This window comes from Canis aureus, chromosome 6 (genome assembly GCF_053574225.1).
Source record: "Canis aureus isolate CA01 chromosome 6, VMU_Caureus_v.1.0, whole genome shotgun sequence".
Classification (NCBI taxonomy): domain Eukaryota; kingdom Metazoa; phylum Chordata; class Mammalia; order Carnivora; family Canidae; genus Canis; species Canis aureus.
The window spans coordinates 71,223,830-71,244,114 of NC_135616.1; the positions used below are offsets into that span (position 1 = coordinate 71,223,830).

Sequence of the window (20,285 nt, forward strand, 5' to 3'; positions counted from 1 at the left end):
CACAACAGGAGCAATGAAAGACCCTGGAACCCTAAAATGACTACACACCAGCCTGCCCGGGCCTTCAGAATTCACCACCGATGAGGAAGATGAGCACTAAATGCCGTCCTGTGTCACTCTCCGGCAGCGACAGAGGTGATAAAAGCAGCAGCGCCGTGAGTACCCGCACGTCCCGCACGGCCCAGGGCACGTCCCAGGCCCCGTGGGAAGCATTCTGCACGTACTCCGAGTTGGGGCTGCTCTGCGGATGAGGCCCGGGAGGCCTCAGAGAAGAGCCCTTCCTGCGGCCTGGGGCCCAAGGGCAGCAGTTCAGCGTCCTCACTCTTCACCTCAATCCTGAGAAGCTCCTGCAGAGGAGAGAATGGTATTTTCCGCAGGGTTCTAGAATAGGTCAAGGAGGGCACCTGAACTCCCAGCAGCAGTCACCCCCACCCCCACCTGGACCTGCTGCCCTCCCAGCCAGCATCTCTGACCTTCCGTGTTGGGGGCTTGGCTGGGTCAGACTTGTCTGGACCAGGACACCCATTACCGGATCTCTCCGACCCATCTCTTCCAGGGACACCCCCAGGGCCTCCTGGGGAAAGCAGACCTTGGGAGGACTGGGGAGGTCACAGGCCGAGAGGGGTTGAGGGTGGGGACGGAGGGGTAGGGGTGTGGTGGGAGCCAGTGTCCAAGGCTGGGAGGCTGGAGGCTCCCCTGGGGGAGAGAGGACAGGCTGGCTGGCTCCCCCTTGCCCCACTCAGAGCCGTCCTTTCGGGGAATGCAGGGCTGGCAGCTCAGACGTGGGCGGGGACAACAGAGATAAGTGGGAGGCCCTGGTATTTACAGGGCTCGGTGTAGGAGAACAAATGTATTCCCAGACGGTGGCCCACCCACATTTTCTTCCCATTTCTGGTTCCATCCTGTATCATGGGGCGGGGTGGGGGGGCACCCGTGTCATCCCTGCCCATGTAGACACCCGCTCCCACATGTGGACACATCCCCCAAACAGCATCCCCTAGTCGCTCCTTGGGCCCAGGGAAGGGTTTTAAGGTTTGGGACATACTTATCCTAAAACATTATTCCTTGTGTATCTGAAATTCAAATGCAACTAGGCTCCTCGTATTTTATCGGGTAGTCCTAATCAGGGGTGTCCCCCCACCAACCATAAGACCGGCCCTTGGTAGGCCCACGGTAGAAACCTTCCCAGGCCCTGCAAGCTGGCTTAGGGCCCGTTGGGCAGACACTGTCAAGGTCTCAGTACTAGAGCGTGGCTGGAGGACCTAGGCTCTGAGTGGGCACATCTTGGCCCCATAGACTTTCTGGCCATTGAAGAGTCAGATCTGGACACCCTAGAGTTCAAGAGCTAGAACAGGGGCCCCTTTGCCTCCTACTGACTGTATGGGATGAGCCCAGAGCCCATCTCAAGCAAGTAGCGTGCCGGGACCTTTCCTGGCCTCCTTGGTACCTTTACCTCTGGTTTCTCCAATCTCTGTGGGAGGCAGTTACCGCCGAGGTTGGGAGACATGTGGTGGAGTGGCTGAGAGCCAGGGCTGCCAGACAAAATACAGGGTGCCCAGTTACCTTTGAATTTCACATGAGCAATGGAATTAATAATAATTATTATTATTATTTTACTATAAATATGTCCCATGCAATATTTGGGATAGACTTATACTAAAAAACGATCTGTCAATTATTTGAAATTCAAATTTAATCCAGCATTCTGGTTCTGATTTGTCTTTGATTTTGGTACACCTGACAGCCCTATTGACAGTGGGGCCGTGGGAGTCCCCCAGCTAGGTGCCGGCCCTGGCTTCTCTGCCTGTCGCCCTGTGAGGTTTCCGAGGTTCACTCTCCTTGTCTGCAACCCCCACCCCCACCAGGGCTGGTGGAAGAATGAAATGATCAAGTGCCTGGCATAAGGGATGGCTGTTATTGCTGTCCCTGGCTGAAGTCCCACAGCTAGAGGGCCGCGGGGCTGGGATTCACCCTTCGAACTCTAGCTCAGGCCTTCGTCTCCTCCAGAATGCTCGCAGCCCACTGCACCCTCCTCGGCCTCGAGACCACCCAGCCTGCAAGCGTCCCGGCCAAGGGCGCCGAGGCCAGAGGCTTTGGGGTTGAGAAGGAAGCACGCTCTGGTCTGGATGTCTCGAATTCCCCGATGCCTGGAGAGGAGCCCTGAGAGATACAAGGGGGAAGGGAGGAGCTAACATTTATTCTGGGCCTAGTGTATGCCTGGCATTTTGTTTTCTAATTTAATCCTCACAGGCCTCTTGTTTCCCTTTTGCGACTGAAGATGCCTTCATGGCAACATAGGAGAAGGCCCCTGATGCTGCTCTGTATGGACCGCATCCGGCCCACTGTCAGGCTCCCTCTCACCTCCTGAGGCCTGGGCTCCCCTTCCCCCTCCCAGTGAGCCCGTCCCTGACCACCCAGCTTACAATGGGAATCCTCCCCCATGGCTTAGAACATCCTGATTCCCCTTTTCTGCTGCCTTGCCCCCCTCCCAAGTGCCTTCATCAAATATATTAAAAGGCAAGCTTAGGGGCCCCTGGGTGGCTCAGTCGGTGAAGCGTCTGCCTTCAGCTGGGATCATGATCTCAGGGTCCTGGGATCCAGCCCTACATCAGGCTCTCTGCTCAGTGGGGAGCCTGCTTCTCCCTCTACCTGCAGCTCCCCTTCTTGTGCTCTCTCTCTCTCTCTGTCAAATAAATAAATAAATAAATAAATAAAGCACCTGAACTCATGAGCACTGGGTGTTACACTATATGCTGGCAAATTGAATTTAAATAAAATTTATAAAAATTTTTTTAAAAATGATATAAAAAGCACGCTTATTTGGTTTGTCATCCTTCTCCCTTTCCAGAATGTAAGTTCCAAGAGAGCAGGTTTTTCCAGTCTGTTTTGTTTAACTGCAGGGTCCCTGTGTCTGAAACAGCCTCGTCCACACTGGTTGAATCAATTAAAGGTAATAAGGACAGTAACAGCTAACAATGACTTTGTACCTCCTTTGCCCCAGAAGGAAGTACTTTACATATGTTCATTTACGTATCCTCATCCTCCTAACACCTCTGTGAGACACAGAGCCGGCACAGAGATGCCAAGGAACTGGCCCAAGGTCACACAGCTGGTGGGCAGAGCTGCGCTCTGGTTGGCCCGAGTTCCCAGTTGACAGTCTTTTACACACCGCACAGGTGTCCGTGACCCTGGCCTCTGGTCTTGTGTGCATGGTGGCCCATCGGTGGCGCCCCTCCTGCTCCCCTGGCGCGCCCGATTATGAATGCCTGGGCCTGTTTACTGCTGACTTCGGCCCTTTGAGGGCAGGGACCTGTCTCCCGCGGCGTGCTGTGTGGTGGCCAGCCCCTTCCAGGCCTCCTCTCCACGTTCCTGGCTGGCTTGCACTACAGCCTTGGGAGGGGGAAACAGGGGCATGATCACTCCACCACCCCCACTCTACTAGCAAAGGAATGGGCTCAGAGAAATGATTTGTTGCAGCAGGAAAGAACAGAGGGTGACCAGACCCTGGACCGTCGGAGTCAGCGCCTTCCCGGCCACAGCCTGCTGGTGGCGGGGGAGCCACACTATGTAGCCCCATGGGTTCTGGCTGCTGTCCACGCCTTTGGTGGGCACCTGGATGACCACGTGTCAGAACTGGGGTGGGCTGGGGGTGGGGTGGGCCAGGGGATCCAGCCAGGCTCTTTCACCAGGGGCCTGCAGGGGCTGCTTCTGGGAGCTGGAGCCGTTGACCGGGTGAGGGACGATTCCAGGTCTGTGATGCGTGCTTGCCAGGTGTGCTTTCAAGCAAACAGGATGCAAAGCAGGGTATATTTAGCCCGTGGCTGCTGCCCCGTCCCTGCTGCTGGGGAAAACCCTCGGGAAGCTTTCCTTCTGTTCTTCCGCATTGGGGGCCGGAGGGGGGTGTGTATGGTGGTGGGCCAGGGGGTTATGAGGTACAGAAACCTAAAGGCTAGTGGCTCACCCCACAAAAGGCAACAAGCTCAGGGAGAAATATGCCTCACCTGGGGGTGTTCACTGGACAGATTCATGCTGAGACTAGGGAATGGTGGGGAGAGGCTATATTGATTCACTCACTCACTCATTCATTCATTCACTCATTCATTCGTTGGACAAGTGTTTCTTGCACTTCTATTGTGCACCAAGCACTGAGCTAAGTGCTGCGAATACATGAGGGAGAATAATGTACCTGTTCCCATCGAGCTTTCAATTTCAAAGGAAACGAACATTAAAGGAGTCTTGCTGGTACTTAGTCGTGCTTAGCTGTCACTGCTCTGAGGGAGAATTTCTGGATGCCTTGAGAGGGTAAAAGAAGGAATTTCAGTCTAGGAGTCAAAGAAGGCTTCCTGGAGGAAGAGGTGTTTAAGCTGAACCCTGGAGGGGACCCAAGGGCTCATTTGGCCACTTGCTGAGAGTTGAGGGGCAGAGACGGACAGAGTAGCGAGGATTCCAGGCCCTAGCAGTGAGTGGCACGTGCCCCTGGACTGGAGCTTGGCTTCTGCAGGCCACACGTCAAGGACTCCACAGTGGCTGGTGTCGGGATCCTCGCCTGATCGGGAGACAGCCCCTGCCCACAAGCATCCCCTCGTCTGATGGGAAAACAAGGGAGTTCAACCGTGAGAACAGCTTTCCACTGGCAGCAGAGACGTGGAGGTCTGGAGTGGGGGTACTTGCCACGGAGGAACGAGTCAGTTTGGGATGCCTTGCTCAAGACGGCACGTCTCTGGTTTTGAAGGTGGGAAGTATCCGGGTTTGGCAGAGGGTGTAGGAGTTTGAAGAGCTGTGTGCAAGGCTGAGGAGTGGGAACAAGTAGACTTTAGGTTGGAGTAGGAGGCGGATGAACTATCCAATTTGGACGTGTATGTTCTTTCTCTCCAATTAATTTTAATAGCTATGGCGAATTTCCCAATCACCGTGTGCCACAAAAGCACTGATGGATCTCATTTCATCCATACAAATAGCCCTGGGAGACAGATATGAGGATCCTATTTACAGACGAGAAAAAAGAGGCTCAGAGGATTAAGCAATCTGCCCACAGTGACCCAGAGAGGAGGCGGTAGGACCAGGGATCAGATGAAACGTGTCTGCTCTGGAGCTCACGAACCTTTCATTGCACTTGCCTCCCTAACGACCTGACATCTTAGAGACTGTCCCTGACTGCTCTGGGGAGTCGTTGGTACCTCAAATGTTGGCTAAAACCATGGTTAGCCACTTGCAAGCTGTTGATTGGTGACATGACTGTGATACTCTGACCTGCTGGCACAGATCCCATCCCCTTTCCAGCCCACAGAGGAGCCGCTTGGGGTTCTTTGTTGGAAAAAGCAAACACCGGAGGAGGTAAGGCCTGCCCCAGATCCCAGAGCAAGCTGGAAAGAATCCGAAAATGATCTTTTCCTTCATCCTGTTAATCCAGAAGTCTTGATCAGTGTCACAGAACTGAGATTTTTGTCTATTTTATTGCTATCTCCGCAGGCCCCAGAATAGAGGATGGCACATAGTAGGCACACAATAAGTTTTGTCGAACTCAATCTCTGTGGGTGGTACAGTGTGAAGGGGAATGTGACACATACGATCCCTGCCCTCTGGGGATTCATCATCCTACTGAATATAATACAACCCACACACGTGTGCGCACACACACACTCATCCGTGCACACACATGCACACACGCTCACAGGAAGCCGTCTCGGACTTACTCTCTACCTGGCCAGATGAATTAATATTCATTTATAACGAGGTGGACTTAAGTGAGACTTGTGCCAGCCAGAGGATTTTTCCCAGCGGTAAAATTAGTCAGAAACAAGGAACAAAACCAACCAATACAATGTCATCTAGTATTTTGGTTGCCTTCTTTTTGGAGGGTTTTTTTTTTGTTTTTTTTTTTTGAGGAGGGTAGGTGGTGGATATAACTTATATACTAAAGTTTACAAGTCTTGAGTGTACAGCCAGATGAATTTTTACATATGTAATATACATATACACTTGTAAAACCTCAACTTGGATAAACATAGCATTTCCAGCACCCCGGAGCTTTCTCATGCACTCTCCCAAAAAACACTCTTCCCCTGGGGAAGAGGTTGCTGCTATATTTTACCTTGCCTGTTCTTGACCTTCACAGAAATGGAATCATGTGGTAAGTACTCTTTTGTGTCTGGCTTCTTTTGCTCAACAGAATGTCTGTGAGGTTCATGCTTGATGCTAAATGTAGCAGTTTACTCTTTTTAATTGCTGTACAGCATATGCAATGCCATATAGCAAATGTTTTATATATATATACACACACACATATGTATATGTCATATATGTAACATAATATAAATAATATAAAACAAATATATAAAATTATATATATTAATTGTATATATACATAATCAGCTCACTTATCCATTTTCCTATTGATGCACATTTGGGTTATTTCCCGTTTGGATCTATTATGAATAGAATGACAATGAACATTTTCGTGCCTGCCCTGTGGTGAGCATAAGCACTGATTTCTATGATTTATATACAAGAAGTGGCATTGCTAAGTAGGCTTATGTTTACCTTTAGTAGATTTCTCAAAAAGTTTTACAGGTTGTACCAATTTTATACTTCCACCAGCAATATATGAGAGATTAGAGAATTTTTAAGGTCAAGAATATGATCCTTATACCCCTCTAACTTTCCTATTTTCCACAAGGCTCGACTAAAATGTTGGGTAGGATATTGGAGCCAGGATCTCCACGTTCTGGTGAAGTTCTCCAGGACCAAGGATTCCTTGTGGAGCCAGGGAGTCTGGGAGTGGAAGGCTGGGGATGGCCAGCGGGCTGGGTGTGAATCTGTTGGCTAGAGATCTCCAGAGTTGGCCCATGAGATAGTCCAGGTGCTCTGAGAGCTGCTCTCTGATACCCCCATGGATTGTGCTGCTGTCAGGGTGACATCTGTCAGTGGCGACATCTCCAATCTGCCTACAAATAAAAGGTAAGTGGTATTACTTCATCTGGAATGAATTTATGGCTGGAGATGCACCTACCACAGTAGAATACAGTCTCATTCCCTTTGCCCCAATTCTCCACTCAGCTCCCTACTTCCCCCCTTCTGTCAGAATGAATAGCTGCATCAAGGAGATGGTTCAAGCACTCTGGTCCCAAAGAGAAAGGAGAGGCGGGCAAGATATTCCCTGACATCTGTTGCCCCACTGAAGAGGCCAAAGGACTAAAAATCTTAGAGTCCTGTAGTAAGAAGCAATAATCAGGGAAGGATTATGGAGAGGGCTGAACAGAGGAGGAGTTTGCCCCCAATGAACTTTAAGAGGTGTCTTTCAGGGACACTTACCTTATTGTTGCCACTGATGTGATGTGATGTTGCCCATAATGTGTCCACAGTCAAAAAAAAAAGAAAGGTCAAGGGCGCCTGGGTGGACCAGTGGGCTAAGGGTCTGCCTTTGGCTCCAGGTCATGATCTCTGGGTCCTGGGATCAAGTCCCACATTGGGCTCACTGCTCAGTGGGGAACCTACTTCTCCTTCTCCCTCTGCCTCTCCCCACCACTTGTTCTCTCTCTTTCACTCTCTCTCTCTCTCTCAAATAAATAAATAAATAAATAAAATCTCAAAAAGAAAAAGAAAGAGAAAAAAAAGGTCAGTGTAGTCCTCACTTGGTGGGCTTACTTTGGCCACTATGACATAGGACCACTTGGGATGATGGAGTCAAAGTTCCCTAAGGAGTCCTGTCAAACCTGGATTTCAGTTCTGGTTGTGTCCTTCACTGGCATCGAGGCCTTGAACAGGATACTGGAGCTGTGTAGGCCTCTGTTTTCTTGTCTGTAACATGTGGCCAGTCTACTGACTGAACAGGGTAGGCACAGACATTAGCAAAGGGCACAGGGTGGGAGCTGGGGGGTGGGGGGTGGGTGGGGGAGGCGGCTCCTTCTCGGAGGGAGCAGAAGTCAGGTGTGGGGAGGAAGCCAGGTTCCCTGGGAGCCCCTGTCTGGGCGGGTCCAGGAGGCCGCCCATGTGGCCCAGGAGGGAGACCACGGTGCCTGACTTTATCAAGACGCCTTTGAGCCCAGCGTGGTGTTTCCTGAGCACAAACAGATAAAGGGACTTGGCGGTCAGCCCAAAGGACCAGAGTTAGACGTCAGTTGGAGGGTGGGCACCAAGCTCCACTGCAGAGTCTCTGCTCATGAAGGTCTTTGCCAGGAAGAGAGAATTTCATTCCTGGCGTTTGTGGGTAGGGTTCTATTTGTTGCCAGAGGAACAACATTCCGAGGGGAGGATCACTTAGAGCCACTTGCCTCCCAGCCCTGGAAGCCAGGCCACGAAGAAGATGTGGCCGGTGTGGGAGCCACAGGTCATCCAGAGGTTCCGGATACAGGGGCGGATCTGGGTGCCTCTCACTATCACCCTGGACTTGGTGGCCCAGCTGTGCCAAGGGTCTGTGGCCCTTTCCCCAAGCCTCCAGGCCTGGCATTCTTATTTATTCCACCGTCTGGAAGGCCTTGGCCTGCCCTGGGGACCCACTTCAAGTGGCTTCCTTCCCTTGGCTACAGAGCCTTTGAACCTGGCTGAAGCATTTCCTGTCCCAGGCCGAGGCAGGCTAACGGGTGGCCAGGCTTCCTCCCTAGCCCGCTTGCTGTGTCAGGCCGGGTTTGAGCCTGGGCCAAGTTTGGGAAGGCAGTAGGTGTGGGGGCTTCCTGCCAGTTCAGGGACGGGGCTGGAGAGGAGGCAGGGCCTGGCTGAGCGAGTACAGCGGGGGTCAGGCTCGGAGCCGGTACCCCAGCCAGGCACTTTGAGAGCGGGGTGCAGAGCTCCTTATCCTTCCCTCCTTGGGCAGCCCGAGATAGCTCCCTGTGGGCGCAGGACCCACGGCAGCTCGCTGAGGAACCAGTGTAGGTAGCTTCGAGCACTTGCTTTACATTTAACTCTCCAAATGCTAAGTGCTAAATTTAGCTATCAGCTCGAGGAGGCTGATACCCACTCTGCTGCCGCTTCCTGTTTTTTTTTTTTTTTTGGTTTTTGTGGGGTTTGACAAATAAAAGTTGTAAATAGCTAAGGTGTCCAAGGTGACTTTTTGGTGTGTGTTTCCATTGTGAAATGATGAGCACGATCAGTCTCCACTCTGCCTCTTTACCATGAATCCCACTCTCCAGGCTCCTGGGGCTCCTTCCCTCAGGATGAAGTGATCATAATAATAGGGGTTCGGCCAGGTGACCCTCCCAAAGCCGAGACCCCCCCCCCTTGCCACTCCCTGTCCTGACAGTCTCTGGACTTTCTGGCAAAGTGCCAAGGAGAAGTCTGAGGCTGAGGATGGATTCGCAGAGGAGGCATCCCCTCTCTCATCCTTCCCGCATCACTGTTTTAAGGTCAGAACCCACAGAAGAGGCCCCTCCTGTAGGGGCCGCAGCCAAAGTAGCAAACATCTTGTTTCTCAAACTACCAGATGTCAGGCAGTGCCCCGGCGGGTTCGGGGCCGGGGGTCGGGTGAGGATGAGGGAGGATGGGGTAAGAGGTGGGGGAGAGAAAGCAGAAGAAAGGTTGCCTGAGGCTGATAGGTGGGGAGGGTAAGCCAGCCTGCCCCCTTCACGGCCTAAAGGATCATGGGACCCTGGGGCGAGGGTGGAGGGACGGAGGATGAAAAGGTGGAAGATGTGCTGATTTGCATGCTATTTTTTGCACTGCATTTGCATGCTTTTCATGGACTGTCTAGAGTACAGACCCAGGGAGGGTCCCCCAGGCTCCCTTCTCTCCCTTCCCTCCTCCTCTGAGGTGCTGGGGTTTGCAAGCCCTGGGGGGGAAGAAGTGGCTGGGCTCCCCCTGTACCACAGCCCAGTCTGGGCAGGGGCTGCAGGGGTGGGGACCTTGTCAGGGGCCGCGAGTCTGAGCAGGTGATGAGGCCCCCATGGTAGGGAAGCCAGGGCTAGGACAGAGTGGGGCAGAGGGGGAGCACCCCGACTAGGAGGAGCAGGGTGGAGGGAAGCGGGGTGTCTGAGGATGAGGAGCTTTTTTGGAGCTTTCTGACTCCAGGCTTTTTCCTAGACCAGGCCCCAAAGGAAGGAAGCCAGATGAGGCGTCTCCTCCTGAATTCCTGCGAAGTTTTATTTCTCACAGCAAATCTGGCTTTGACATCAAATGCCTTTCTTTCCCAGGGGTCCTGCTCCAGCCGCAGCCTGAGACCCTCTCTGTATCAACCCTGGGGGCGCCAGGCCAGAGGGAGGGACCATCAGCCACAGGGCCTGTGTCCCTCCCTTGTGCCCTCACAGGGGCTGGCCAGGCCCATTGTCGTGCAAGAACAGGGGTCCTGAGCAGGCTTTGGGGTGGGCATGGGGTGCCTGAGCCCTCACTGGCTTCTGACTGGTCAGGGGTAGCTAATCCCAGAGAGTCCTGGGGCAGGACTCCGGGTAACCAGGGAGGAATTCATCCCTACCCCTGGTTGTGAGGATCCCGCCTCTTTGCACTTTTCTTTCAGTCTCTCCGTTTCCTTCCTCACTCTCACCTCTCCTCATGTGATTTTTAAATTGCGAACATAGAATTACGACCCTGTAGCCCCGTTAGCCTTTGCAAGGCGCTTCCCTGCTGATAATCCCAGCGTCCCCATCTGCTGCTGACAGGCTCACTGTTCGGAGTGGGGACAGCCGTGTCTACCTTCCACCTTACGCTCTTGCTCTTGGAAACAGGGCTCTACCACCTGAGCAGCAGCTGGGAGGGGGGGGACAGCTGGAGGGCAGCAGCAGAAAACACTCTGTTTGGGGAAGGCTCGCCCCACTGGTGAGGCCTCCACAGGCCCCAGGAAGCAGGGATGGCCAGGCCAAGCCTGGGAAGAGCATCTCAAAGGCTGTTGACTCGCCTCCTGGTGAACCGGCTTAGGGTTCATCTCTCCTGAGGGGAGACCAGCCTAGAAGAGGCAGGAGATAATTGATTCCACAAAGTAAACAACCCTACCGGCCTGGCACGCCCGCAGGTTTGGCAGACCCAGGAGTTCTTTGCACATGAACGGTCTGGACCCCTCACGGGGTCTGGACCCTCACAGGAGCCTGGAGGCATGTATGGGATCTGTACACACTCACAGAGGCTCTGCAGGTGTCCATGGTTTAGAAAATACCCACAGACTCTCGCTAAGTTATGGTCCAGGGTTCTTTGTCTCAGGTTCCATCCTGTCCTAATTTGTGCAATTACACCACCCCTACACGATCATGCACCTTGGATTTCACATGGCCCATCCCCTCTTCCATCCTACACTTGACAAAAGTGAGACCAAGCAGGCTCAAGGGCTTTATCTAAGGCCACACAGCTGAGTTATTTTGAGTTACAGAGTTTAGGATTTGGAGATGTCAGAGGTTTTGGGGGCCGACTTGAAGCCGAGGAGCTTGCAGGAAAGAGAGGCAGGCTTGTGAGTCCTCAAGGCCTGCTCGGCCTCTTTCTGAATGTGTGTCCTTTGACAAGTTACTGAACCTCTCCGAGCTCCAGCTCCCTTTTCTTTAAAGCAGGAGTCATCAAACCTACTCCACAAGGTTGTTGCCAGGCTTTCGAACCACACGCATTTGAAGCCTGGCACACAGCAGGCACTCAGTAGGTGGTTCTGCAACTATTTGCTAAGGTAGTAAAGCAATCGACCACAATGCTATTGAGGATAGCCAGCACGGGCCAGGCTCTCTCTATGCTTGTTGCCGGGGAGGCGAGGGCAGCTGGGGGTGTCTGGGTAGGAAGCACGTGGGGTAAAGACAAGAAAAACTGGCGTGTGCTGTGACCGGTGTCACAGAGAATACAGAAGAAAAGCACTGACTGCAGATGGTGCATGAGGGCGCGGTGGAGGGCACTGAAGTTTTCCTCGAATTTGAAGGATGATTAAATCTCACCCTTCAGGAGAAAGGGAAAGGAGATTCGATTCCATTGAGAGAACCATAAAGACAAAGACCCAGGGGCCAGGGTGAGAATTGTGACCTGGTGGATGCGGCTGGACGGGCCCCAAGAGTCCACGCGGAGGGAGTCGGTGTGGACGAGGGAGGGTGGCTTTGACCCGAAGGGCCGGCCAGTCTTTGGAAATAGCCACATGCAACACTTCACAGCAGAAAAGCAAATTTAGAAAATAATGAACTTTGCTTCAGTTTACTCTTTTCTTCTCAAAGTGTTGCTTCATTATTTGCTAAAAAAACCATTTGCCTTTAATAAAGGTCACTGGCAAATGAAAAGTGTTGGCACAGAGCTAGGCTCCTTGGGGTAAAAGGAAGAAATTCAAACATATCTGAGGAATGCACGTACCTCCCCGCTTACTAACGGCTTAACAAACTACTGCTTTGGCCTTTCACCTGGCGGCCACCCCGAGCCCCCAGCTGAGATCCACCCTCATCGTGTTGTCGGTGCCCCGGACACACCGCAGTTACTGGTTGCCAAAACTGCCTGAGGACAGCGGGTGGGGAAGGGGGTTCTCAAAGTGTTTCACTCATTCCAGGTGATTCAACAAATATTTGCCAGGCACTGTTCCAGGTGTTCGGGGATGAGGGCTGAAATAGGACAGGGCTCCTGCACACCTGAGGCCTCATCGAATTAAACTGGCACTTTGTGGCTAATCCCCGGTTCTCAGGTGAGAAACACTCAACCATCCCGACAAAGGGGGTGCAGCGGTGAGAATCTGGCATTTTCAAGTCAGACGACTTCTGGGCTCACATCCCGGTGACTGGCACTCAGGTGAGTGACTTCTTCCCTTTCAGGTCATCAAGAGTAAAGTGGGAGACACAGATTGCTGTTTTCCAGGATTAAATGGGATCAAGAAAGTGTAGTGCTTGACATCAAGGCTGAGAGAGAAAAATCCCTCAGTAAATGATAATCACCGGTATCAGTGATCTTTGGGACAAACTCAAAAGCTAAGTGAAGTGAGCCAAAAAGAGGCTTTACTACGGTGAGAGGCTGGTAATAAAATTTAGGGGAAAATAGTCCAGACCATACTTCAGAACCAATGAGAAGGAAGGTTCCTCTGGGGCCAGGATTGGGCTTTGCTCCTTTCGTATCTCTGGCATCTAAGCACATAACGCACCTTGATAGTGAGCTCTGAATGAATGCTTCTTAGCTCTTGGCCAAGACCCTGGAGAGAGAGAGGTGGGTGGCAGACAGTTCCAGGAAGACACCAGTCCACGGGTTACTTTGGCCAAGAAAGGTCGACAGAACCTGGGACATCATCAGGAACTGGGTCATTTGTGAAATTAGCAAACATAGCGTGGAAACCCAGCAACACATTTCTGGAAAGAGTACAGAGAGCAGAAAGTTCAGGAGAGACCAGACTGAGGGCAAGGAAGCAGAGGAAAACCTTGGGGGACCGTGCCCCGGAGGGCCTGGAAACCTCCTTGTTCCACGGTTCACGCTTTTGACCTTAACCTTCCTCAGAGAGTCCGTGTCGCTGTGTGCCAGCAGCTTAGGTAGTTCGCTCTTGCATTCCCCTCGAGAAGAGGAATCCAGGATGCTCGGGATGGTCTCTTCCATCTGACCAGGGAAGGGACAGCCAAGGTCACAATGAGAACTTCCCAATGGCCAGTCTAAGAGAGCCAGGACACTTCTTTCCCCGGTTTTGTCGGGGGGAGGGGGCGGGGAGGGACGATTCAGGGAGGCTTGGGCAATGCTTCATCCTCATATGCTCACAGATTCAGAGAACGTTACAGCTGGAGGGAGCTTTGGTCCCCCCCCCCCCAATGGAGAGAGAGTCCCAGGGCCAGGCAGTGATTTGATCAATGAAGCTGGGACTAGAACCCACACCAGCTGGTCGGTTCACAGATCGGTGCACACAATTTGCAAATGACTCACGCATATTATCTCCGAGCTCCTGACTGAGACATCCACTGCCTACCTGACATCTCTTTTTGAACATCTTAAAGGTTCCTCCAACTCAGTGCGTCTAAGCCTGAACACTTAATCTCCTCCTCCTCTGGTTTCTGGCGCCCTGTGTGGTAGCTCCACCCGCCCCGCTGAGCAAGCCCGGGAGAAACCCACACACATTCTCTTTCTCACACTCCTCGCGTCCCATTGGTTACACTCCTCGCGTCCCATTGGTTGAGTTCTGCTGATTTTATCTCCTAAATGCTTCTTTAATACCCCCCCCCCCCGCCCACTTCCTACATCTTTATCCTGATGCAAGGTACCCCGACCTTTCACATCCCAACTAGTGCAATAGCCACCTACCTGCTCTGGGCACCTGAGCCCATTTTGGCTCATTCCTCACAATGCAGCCACGTGACCTTTGCAGAGCACAGACCTAGTCGTGTCACACACACACACCAACTTGGGGAAACTTCAGGGGCTTCCCTTCACCCTCAGCATCAAGCCGAACTTATTAGCGTGGCTCCCAAAGCCCTAGGTCACCTGCCCTCATGTCCCGTGACACACGCTCTTCCTGCCTCCACAGCAGCCACACCGACTGCATCCAATCCCACACCACAGCCAGCCACTCCAGCTGTTCCCCTATAACGAAGTGCGCCCTTTCCTCCCTTGGCCCGGGGAACACCTTTCCATCCTTTAGATTCCAGCCCAAACTCCATTTTCTCAGACTGGGTCAAATCATCCTATGTCCCATCCTTGTAGCACCTGTCACAGCTCACGTTCGAACATTTGTTTGGGGAGTATCTGGCAAATGACGTTTCCTTGCTGTCCTGTGAGCTCCATGAGAGGAGAGACCATGTCTAGTCAGGCCCGAAGCGCATCGTTCAGTGCCTGGCACGTTCGAGGCACCTAAACATCTGCTCATCGGGCGAGTGAATGAAGGAATGCTCCGCTTCTCAGATTCTCTCCAAAGATGACACGATGAAGAAAAATCACCACGCCGTGTCCACAGATGGGCTCCTGTGCCTCTTTCTGAAACAAGATGGGAGGTTAGACAGTGAGATGCATGTGGGTTCGGTTGTGTCACAAAACTTACGTCCTAATCATTTCCTTTATACGTTCCTAAAGAAGATCACCATGTTCTGCTAAGTGGGAGGGAAAGTGGACCAAAGTGCTGTATACCCTATGACTCTACTCCCACTTTTAAGCATACTAAGACGAATAGAAGCCAATAGTGATATAGGAGTGATCTTCCTTTTTTCCTCTTTTTTTTTTTTGTAAACTCCCCATTATGTATTACTCGACAGAGAAATAAAAAGTATAAGAACATTTTTGAATGATTCACACACACACGCACACACACATACAGGCACACACACACTCAACGGTTTAGGAAATGGAAGGCCATGTGTTCAGATACCCAAGAATGGAAACCATATTTCCCCTCAGCCTGGGGCCTTTCTGAAAGTAGAAACCATTTCACTTCCCCTCTTTATTTCTCCCTGCACCATCCTCTTTCCACTTCAGCCAGCACTCTTAGGTCCAAGTGACAGAAAACCAACTCAAATTAATTTAGGCAAAAAGGAAATGTAGGTGCTTCCATAGCCAGACAGTTGCAATCATGGTCGCTCTCAGAGCTCAAGGGATCTTGAGGCCTCGGCTCGCCTCCCACACCAGCAGATTCCTATGTGGTACGAGCAGAGAGTTTTCTCTCCTCCCACCACAACAAAAGTCCTGACACTGATCCCTGCACCAGTGGCTGTGGCCGGGTTGGGGTGGGGGTGAAATCTCTTACTGGCCAGGCCTGGGCCAGGTGCTAACTTCTGGCGATGGGACCTACAGGAATCGGACCACAGGTGGGTGATTCAGAACTGGAATGCTTTTTGCCAGAATAAGGGGAAAGGGGCGATGGGCAGGCAAAACAAAAGGCGACCAGCACCCACTGAGCCCCCGGCTCTGCCCACAGGATGTGCTCAGCCCACATCACTGACTGGCTGACCTCCAGCTGGAACCATCTGGGCAGGGAGGCAAGTGGAGAGTCGGGCAGCAGGACCTCACTAGGTCCCACATCAGCTGCTGAACCTCCATCTACTTCCATCTGTGCCCCTCAGTCTCAGCTGAACATCCAAAGGGAGGGATTCTGAGTCTGTGCACGTCCCAGAAAGTGATGAGGAGGTGGAGAACGATGTTTGCCAAGTCGCATGGAAAATTGCCCTTGAGCTTCTCCAAACACTGTATGCCCAGGAGGCCCAGCTCACTAACCGGTAGAACTGGGGCCCAGACTGGCCAAGCAGGCCACTCAGGATGGCGGGGAGGACCTGGTGCCCTGCCTCCCTCCCGGCAGGCTGGGCCCATGGGCTGGCAGGTGCTCAGTAAGCGCAGATCAAGCTCTCAGGGATAAACCTCTTATGCAACCCTCTTACGGGGAGGGTGTCAGATGAAGAGGAAACATGATTTATGGGTTTGGGACATTCCCAGCCCGACGAGAGAAAAGTAACAAGACAGGATCGAGTCTGTATTTTGGGGCATCAGGCTCGATGCACCCATCTCTGTCAGAGAGACAGCATGCTAGCCACCTCCGGGCCAGGATTAGGTTTACTCCACACCGTCTTTGCTTGCCTTGTCCACTCTATTATTTCTGGTCCTGTGGTTCCAGCCCATTCTGACCACATAGCCCGGTCCCCTACCTACCCCACCCAGGAGCCCTGACACAGCGCCCGCCCCTGGTAAAAGAACCCTGCCCTCTCACTGGAGCCCAGCCCCTCATCTGCCTGGAAGGTACCATCAGGCAAAGCTGGTACAGGCTCTCTTGGTGGAATCCCTGCTGGAGGGAAAGGCTCCAGGGAAGCCTGAGCCCAAAATGGGGAGATTGTTTCCTCTGGGGGCCTTCTTGGAGGGTTTTCTGCAGCCTTCACCATTCCCAAATACTCATCACTGGGACTGGGAAAAGGCTGGTACAGGAGAAAGTGATGGAGAGCCGGGGGTGAGGAAGTGAGAGCAGATGGAGGCAAGAATCTGAAAAGACGGTGCCGAGCAGCCCTGAGCCAGCTGGGCAGATGTGGGCTACTGAGTCACACCCTGCTTGACCATGCCCTGGCAGCTTCCGGGAGAAACCGGGCCTGGCACTGTCTGAACCATCAGCCCACCACTGAGCTCCTGGGGCCTGAGGAGGCCAGCCGTGAGCCAGCCTCCTCCTCTTTGCCCCTCTTCCTCTGTCCCCCACTTGGCAGTACACTCCTCCCTGCCCCCTCCTGTGTCCCCCCCTTTTTCCTCCTCCCTCTCCTCCTCCTCCTATGAGCTGGCCTCCTTTCCCACAGGTTAGGAGAGGCTGGTGCCAAGCCTGTCTGTGCAATTTATTGCCAGTGTTTGGTGTCTAAGATGGGCAGGCACTCCCGTGGGGGTCCTTCTTGATCTTTGCTGCCACTGAGAAAGCAGATTGTCCCGTTCCAGGCAAGTTCTTAATAAACATTTAATGAATGAATGGATTAATGAATGAGCATCTGTTATCTGATTCGAACCCCACAGCAACCTTTTAAGGTAGTCCAGACAGTTACCATGAAGTGCCATCTACAGCTGGGGGAAACTGAGACACAGAGACATATGCTCTACACAAGGTATGCAGTGGCCAACTGGGGTCAGAACCCTGTTCTCCCAGCATCCACGACTGCACTATCCCAGACCACTGCCTGTTCCTTTCACCCTCCTGTACCCTGTCAGCCACTCCTTGGGGTTTAGAGAGCCAGACCAGGGCAGTGGGGTGGGGTGGGAGGCACAGGGATCCTTTGGGCCATTTGCACCCTGCTGGCTCTGGGCTGTGGGGACAGTCAGTGTGGGAGGCTCTCTCTGCTTGCTGTTTTGGCCTCCTCCTTGGGTCCACAGCATTCTGCAGCATTCCCTCCACATGGCTGATGCCGAGAGGGGCCGGGCGGGGGGGGGGGGGGGGTGTCAGCCTGCCCAGCACAGTCACATCGAGCCCCACTGCAGTTAAAGTGAAACCTGGCAGGACTTGGCAGTGACCTTTGACCTACTGGCAGGCAGGGGCCAGATTAAAGGTTAAGTGACCTCCCAGACTTTGGGACTGTGGGGGAATCAGAAAGAAGTAGGATTCCCTGGGATTTGGAGGTGGGAGACACTAGACTACTTTCCCATCCCCACTGGGGGGTCGGTCCTATGTTCCCCGCAGCAGGATTGGGGGAGATCTTCTGGCTCCCTAGAAGACTTGAACCTCGGGAGTTGACTTCACAGAAGACCGCCTGGAGGTGCTGGGGAGCTTTCTGGCCCTCCAAAACCCAGGAGGGATCCTGGGCACCAGTTCCTCTGCCATGAGGCCTGAAGCTGGTGGAGGAGGGTTAAGGCGGTTGGTTACATGCTTCTCACTGTCAACTAATTTATCTGATCTTTTCCAGAACAACTGCGTGGAAGGGAGCTGATAAAGGAGTGATGGTCCCTGACTAAAGCTACTAGCCACACGCGGTAATTTGAATTCAAATTCGTAAAATGAAATGAAATTAAACATCCCTCAGTTGCACATTTTGAACAGCTGGAGCGCTAGGGAGCTACTGGATTTGACAGCACCGATATGAGACATTTCCATAAACGCAGAAAGTTCCATTGGTCAGGGCTGGGCAAGGGGCTGACCTCGGCCCCCTGAATAACCTCGCAGGCCCCTTTGGGAAACGGGGCCTGTCGCGGGCAGGGGTGGGATGTTGGGGGATAGGTCATCGCGGCCGGGAGGGGTCAGGCTCTGTGCGGAGGCGCCACCTCCCCAGTCACGGTCACCCGGCTCCCGGGCCCGTCCAGTCCAGGCGGGCGCCCCCTGCCGGCGGGGAGCCGCAGGGCGAGGGGGCGGGTGGGGGCGGGTGGGGGCGGGGTGGGGTGGGGGCGGGTGGGGGCCCAGCCCAGGATGCGGGCGGGGGGGCCCGGGCCGCGGAGGCCGAGCACAGCGCGGAGCCACGGGACCCCGCCGACGGCGGCCCGCGCCCCTCTTGCCCCCCGGGTCACCCGCGCCCCAGCCGTCCCCGTTAACCCGGCGGTTAATTATTAATTTCTTCTCCCGGCTGGAAGCGAAAGTTCCACGGGATTCAGATGGGGAGGGAGCCTCGGAAGCGCACCCAGACGCTCGCCTTGCCGCGGGAAGCAGAGCTCGCGGCAGGGCGAGGTCAAGGGCGCCGGGCCGCGGCCTTGGGGGAAGGGGATGCGACGGGGTGGGGGAGGGGATGCGACGGGGTGGGGGAGGGGATGCGATGTGGCGGTGGGGGTGGAGGGAGGGGAGGCGGTGGGGGCGGGGAGGGGAGGCGATGGGGTGGGGAAGGGGAGGCGATGGGGTGGGGAAGGGGAGGCGATGGGGTGGAGGGAGAGGAGGCGATGGGGGGCGGGGGAGGGGATGTGATAGGGCGGGGGAGGGGATGCGACGGGGTGGGGGAGGGGATGTGATGGGGCGGGGAAGGGGATGCGAAGGGGGAGGGGAGGCGAAGGGGGAGGGGATGCGAAGGGGGTGCGGGGGACTGGAATGGTGGGGCTCTTTCCTCTCCCCCGCCCCGCACGCCCCCCCCGCGCCCTCCTCCCCGGCCACCCCGCCTGGGGCGCCACTCGCCGGCCCCCTCCCCCGACGGCCCGCCCAGCGCCGCTCCCTGGGCCCGACTCCGCAGGGCGCTTCGGCCTAAACGGCTGACTGCGGCTTCCCCTCGGCCGGGAGAACGAGCCCGGGGTGCTGCAGGGAGGGCCCGACGTGTCGCGGCTCACAGGCAGGGCGCGGAACCGAACCCGGGCCCTGCAGACTCGCAGGCCCGGCGTCCCTCGCGTCCAGCCCGGGATGCGCGCGGCGTGGAGGCGCGAGGGGCGGCGCTGCCCGGCCCCCCCCCCCGCAGCACCCTCCCCCCAGCCGCTCCCCCCACGCGGCAGGCGGCGCCACCGAGGCTGCCTCGGGCCGAGAGCGGTGGCCAGGTGGGCACGGCCCGGGGAGCCCCTCCGCGACCCCGCGGCCATCCCACCGGCGGCCCAGCTTCAAGGCGCTGGTTCTCGGGCCGAGAGCCCAGGGAAGGAAGAGGAGGGTAAAAGTCACCCTGAAACGAGGCTGGCCGTCCCGGGGAGCAAGGCTACGTTCCCCAGGGAGGCCCCGGTGCAAGGGGGCGCGCAGGTGCCCCGCACCCCGGGGCAGGGACCGGGCCTCCTGGAGGCCGTCCGCGCCCCAGCACCGTGCGGGCCCCGCGGGGCCGAGGTTCGCAGGGAGCCCGGGGTCCGTCCCCCTCTCGCCACGAGATGTCGCTGCTGCTCACAGGTAGAGGCCCCGGGCCGGCTCGACTCGGGATCCCGCTTCCCGGGCCGGGGCGGCCTTCGGTGTGTAACCGGGCCTGGGGCGGTTGGAGGAGCGCGGCCTCTGGTCGCCCTGCAGGCCCTGCTGGCCCTGAGCTCCTGCTCCTCGGCGGCTGGTCCCAGTAACTCAGCTGTCACCCACCTGCGGTTCCCACCCCGCTACCTAACTCGGGCAGGACCTGCATTCTCTGAGCTTC

At 54.9% G+C, this 20,285-nt stretch overlaps 2 long non-coding RNA genes across 2 annotated transcripts; one reads left to right on the top strand and one right to left on the bottom strand.

The window, feature by feature from the left end:
* Nucleotides 1–3,821: 3,821 nt before the first annotated feature.
* LOC144316366 (uncharacterized) lies at nt 3,822–8,384 on the bottom strand. Its single transcript, XR_013382299.1, has 3 exons — nt 8,021–8,384; nt 7,312–7,822; nt 3,822–6,944 (listed from the first exon to the last, which is right to left on the bottom strand). It is a non-coding gene; the product is annotated as an uncharacterized LOC144316366 (long non-coding RNA).
* A 727-nt stretch (nt 8,385–9,111) lies between these two features.
* On the top strand, nt 9,112–18,556 carry LOC144316368 (uncharacterized). The gene is made up of 4 exons (XR_013382300.1): nt 9,112–9,338; nt 12,422–12,657; nt 17,302–17,390; nt 18,183–18,556. It is a non-coding gene; the product is annotated as an uncharacterized LOC144316368 (long non-coding RNA).
* The last annotated feature ends 1,729 nt before the right edge of the window (nt 18,557–20,285 follow it).